The sequence below is a fragment of the Macaca fascicularis genome, chromosome 4 (assembly GCF_037993035.2).
Source record: "Macaca fascicularis isolate 582-1 chromosome 4, T2T-MFA8v1.1".
Taxonomy (NCBI): domain Eukaryota; kingdom Metazoa; phylum Chordata; class Mammalia; order Primates; family Cercopithecidae; genus Macaca; species Macaca fascicularis.
In genome coordinates, this window is record NC_088378.1 from 134,405,061 (window position 1) to 134,409,864 (window position 4,804).

At 39.8% G+C, this 4,804-nt stretch overlaps 1 non-coding gene across 1 annotated transcript; it reads left to right on the top strand.

Moving 5' to 3' along the window:
- Positions 1-2,239: 2,239 nt before the first annotated feature.
- On the top strand, positions 2,240-2,343 carry LOC123573251 (small nucleolar RNA U13). Its single transcript, XR_006697978.1, has one exon. It is a non-coding gene; the product is annotated as a small nucleolar RNA U13 (small nucleolar RNA).
- The last annotated feature ends 2,461 nt before the right edge of the window (positions 2,344-4,804 follow it).

Here is a 4,804-nt window from a genome sequence, read left to right on the forward strand (position 1 = left end):
CCTGGCTAACACAGTGAAACCCCTTCTCTACTAAAAATACAAACAAATTAGCCAGGCGTGGTGGCGGGCGCCTGTAGTCCTAGCTACTCGGGAGGCTGAGGCAGGAGAATGGCGTAAACCCGGGAGGCGGAGCTTGCAGTGAGCCGAGATTGCGCCACTGCACTCCAGCCTGGGCGACAGAGAGAAACTCCGTCTTAAAAAAAAAAAGAAAGAAAGAAAAAGAAAGAAAAGAAGTTACCGTACCTGGCAAGAAGAAAGGAGAAAATCTCTGTGTACAGAGATATTCTTTGCCTTGCAACCAATAATAAACAGGGAAAAATGAAAAGAATATGAAGATTTAAACATGAAAAGGCAGTTACGTAAATTATGGTGTGCAGTTTATAAACTTGAACCATGTCGTACCATTAAAGAGGGCGAATTTGAATGCTACATAGCACATCAAAAAGGTGTATGAAATGATGTACGGCAGGGAAAAGGTAGAATATAAAATATCTTTGCATGCTTTCAGTAAGAATATATGGGTTTTGTCAAAGATTAGAAGAAAACGTGGAAAAAATAAGCAAATTTTGGTAGAGGGTAGAATTATACATCTTGGTACTTCTGGAACTTTTCTTTAATGTTACCATTTCATTTATTTATTTATTTATTTATTTATTTAGAGATGAGATGTTTTTGAGATGGAGCTCTGTTGCCCAGGCTGGAGTGCAGTGGTGCGATCTTGGCTCACTGCAAGCTCCGCCTCCCGGGTTCGCGCCATTCTCCTGCCTCAGCCTCCCTGTAGCTGGGACTACAGGCGCCCGCCACCGCGCCTGGTTAATTTTTTTTGTATTTTTGGTAGAGACGGGGTTTCACCGTGTTAGCCAGGATGGTCTCGGCCTCCTGACCTAGTGATCCGCCCGCCTCGGCCTCTCAAAGTGCTGGGATTACAGGCGTGAGTCACCGCGGCCGGCCACCATATTTTAATATTATAAAATATACATCGCCTGGGTACAGTGGCTCACACCTGCAGTCCCAGCACTTTGGGAGGCTGAGGCAGGTGGATCACTTGAGCTCAGGAGTTCGAGACCAGCCTGGGCAACATGACAAACCCCGTCTCTATCAAAAATACAAAAAATTAGAGAAATGTAGTGGCACACACCTGTGGTCCCAGCTACTCAGAGGCTGAGGGGGAGGATCACTTGAGCCCAGGAGGCGGGGGTTGCAGTGAGCCGAGATCGTGCCATTGCACTTCAGCATGAGTGAGACCGTATCAAAAAATACACATATATATATATACACACACACACACACACACACACACCCCTCACGCCCCTCACTACATATACATGTTGATATATCTGTGTGTATGCATATATATGTGCATACAGGTATCTGTATGTTATGTATGTATACATATATGTATATATGTCAACCAGGGGTTGACAAACTTCTTATAGCAAGGGCTGAATTGTAGATATTTTTAGACTTTGCCAGCTATATGGTCTCTGGTGCAGCTATTCATCTCTGCCATTGTCGTGTGAAAGCAACCATAGACAATAAATCAGCTCTCGGAGCTGTGTTCTAATAAAACTTATTTTATCCACATAGAAATTTGCACTTTGTTACATGTCATGAAATATTCTTCTTCTTTCAAGTTTTTCAACAATTAAAAAATGTAAAATCCGTTTTTATCTCCTAGATCATATAAAAATAGCTTACCAGATTTGGCCCATCATTGGTAATTTGCCATCTCCTGCAATAAATAATAAAGAACAAATAAGAAAAAGATTAATAAACAAAAAATCTCAAAATATAATTAAAGTTCCATTTTGTTCCTCTCTGATCTCATTCCCCTCCCTCTCTCCAGTGGAAACCACGATCCTGAGTTACAAGTTCAGCATTCCCATGCGTGTTTTAGAGTTTTATTACATATGTGTGTATCCATAAACAACATGTTTTTCATGTTTTGAAACTTTATAAATAACATCATACTGTACATATGCTTCAGCAACTGGCTTTTTCACTCAACATTCTGTTAATATGTTGAGCTCTAGTTTACTCATCTTAACTGCAATATATCATTCCATTATGTGAATATTCCTCAATTCTCATTTCCAGTTATTTTTATTTTGAGCATTGCTCATTCAACACTTTTATACATTATCTCATGGAAATTTTTCTCTAGTGCAGTTTTTTTCAAATTATGGTTTCTCAACTGTCTTAGTCCATTCAGGCTGCTATAACAAAATATCATAGATCAGTCTTTTTGCAGTTCATAAGCAAGATGAGTGGGTGTTCATGCCCGTGTGTGAGATGTGCCTCCCTCAAACCTTGTTAAGATGTCAGCACATTAGCTGTCTGACATGAAAAAATAAAAAACAAAATATCATAGATTGGGTAGCTTGTAAACAGCAGAAATTTATTTCTCACAGTTCTGGAGGCTAGGAAATACAAGATCAAGATGCCAGCAGATTTGGTGTCTGGTGAGGGCCCATTTCCTGGTTCATAGGTAACACCTGCTGGCTGTGTTCCCACATGGTGGAAAGGGCCAGGCAGCTCTTTGGAGCCCCTCTTAAAAGGGCAGTAATCTACCTTCATCACCTCCCAAATACCCCACCACCTAATGCCATCATATTGGTGATTAGTTTCAACATATGCATCTAAATCCAATTTTGAGGGGACACAAACATTCCATGGCATCAACTACTAGTGAGTTAAAGTGAACTTAAAGGTTAGGACCTTTAATGAAATAGAATAGACAGAAATAGAAAAGATCAGAATGTGTTGCATGTAATATGGGCATTGTTTTGCAAAATTTTTTCCCAGCTTTTTTACGCTTACACATACATACGTGTGTGTGTGTGCATGCACGCCTGAGAGCGAGAGATACTTGGTTTGATGTAAAATGTACTTCTCAATAAGAGGTTGTGATCAGCATGTTTGAAAAGCAGTGCTTTAAGGTACAGTACTAGGAATATCTAGGAAAGGCATTGCTGGATCACAGAACATGTACTACTTCCACTTTACTAGATGGTGCCAAATGTTCTCCAAAATGGCTTTTCCAGCTTATCCTCACAGCAATGAGTGTGAGTTTCCATTGCTCCACGTCCTCACCGGTAGTAGAATTTTTTCATGGGATGTTAAATATATCATACACACAAAAGAATTTATAAAACTGATGTGCACAGTTTGATTAATAACATTTGCATTCATGTACCCACTCCCCATGCTATACAACAGGATATCACCGATACCTTAGAAGCCTCTTAGGGGTCCCTTCCTATGGGCATTCCTCTTTTCTCTCTCTTTCAGATGTAACCACTCTGCAGAATTTTATATTAATAATTCCCTTGTTTTCATATTTTCTACCTATGTTTGTAACCTTAAGTAACATACTATTAATATTGTATATATCTATTCTTCTGTTGCCTGCTTCTTTTAGACAATAGTATGATTTTGATATTTACCTATGTTGATGAGTGCAGCTATAGTCCACTCATTTTCACTGTTGTAGTAGACCATTTTATAATATCATTTTATCTATGCTGCTACTGATGGACATTTGGTTGTTTCACATTCTGTGCCACTATGAACTCTGCTGCTACAAACTTTCTTATATGTGTCTTCTGGATAAGTGAACAACTAGAAAGATTTCTCTAGGATGTTGACATGGAAGTGGAATTGGTGGTCTGGAGTGTATGCATAAGTTCACCTTTGCAAAATACAACCCAACTGTTTTTCAAAGTGGTCATTCTACTTTACACTTCCAACCACATGGGATGAGAGTTCCATTTTTATTTCCTGTAACATGGTTTCAACAGTAAATAAAATTTGGAGGGAAAAGGTAGTTCAAAGTCAGATCCTGAGGGAAGGACAAAATGTAGTTGAACAGGAAGCAGAAAAGTAGAAATCTTAGTCTCTGTACCGTCACATAGAAATCTTCCTTCCACTGGGTGTGGTGGCTCATGCCTGTAATCCCAACACTTTGGGAGGCTGAGGCGGGTGGATCACTTGAGGTCAGGAGTTCGAGACCATCCTGGCCAACATGGTGAAACCCTGTCCTCACTGAAATACAAAAAAATTAGCTGGGCATGGTGGCACGTATCTGTAGTCCCAGCTACTTGGGAGGCTAAGGCAGGAGAATTGCTTGAACCTGGGAAGTGGAGGTTATAGTGAGCCAAGATAGCACCACTGCACTCCAACCTAGGGGACAGAGTGAGACTCTGTCTCCAAAAAAGAAAAAAAAAAAAAAAAACAGGAGAAGAAGAAGAAGAGGAAGAAGAGGAAGAGGAAGAAGAAGAAGAAGAAGAAGAAGAAGAAGAAGAAGAAGAAGAAGAAGAAGAAGAAGAAGAAGAAATTCCTTTCTTCCTTTCTATTTTCATAAATTTCTACATGGCACAAATTCAAAATCTAAAAATGGATATGCTTAATTGTGGCCACAAAAAAGGTATGTCTACATTAAAATCCCTGGAAACTGTGGATGTTATGTTATTCAGAAAAAGGGTCTTTAACAGATATTAAGTTAAAGATTTTGAGATGAGATCATCTTGGACTGCTTGGCTAGGTCTCAAATCCAATGACAAGTGTTCTTTTATGAGAGAAGATACAGACAGAAGAGAAGGAGGCAGTGTGACGGCAGAAGCAGATTGGCATGATGCAGCCACAAGCCAAGGAATACATGAAGCCACCAGAATCCAGAAGGGGCAGGAAAGGATTCTCTGCTAGAGCCTTTGAAGCATAAGTTTACTTGATTTGGGACTTCCAGCCTCCAGAACCTTAAGATAACAAATTTCTATTGTTTTATGCCACTATGTTTGTTGTGTTT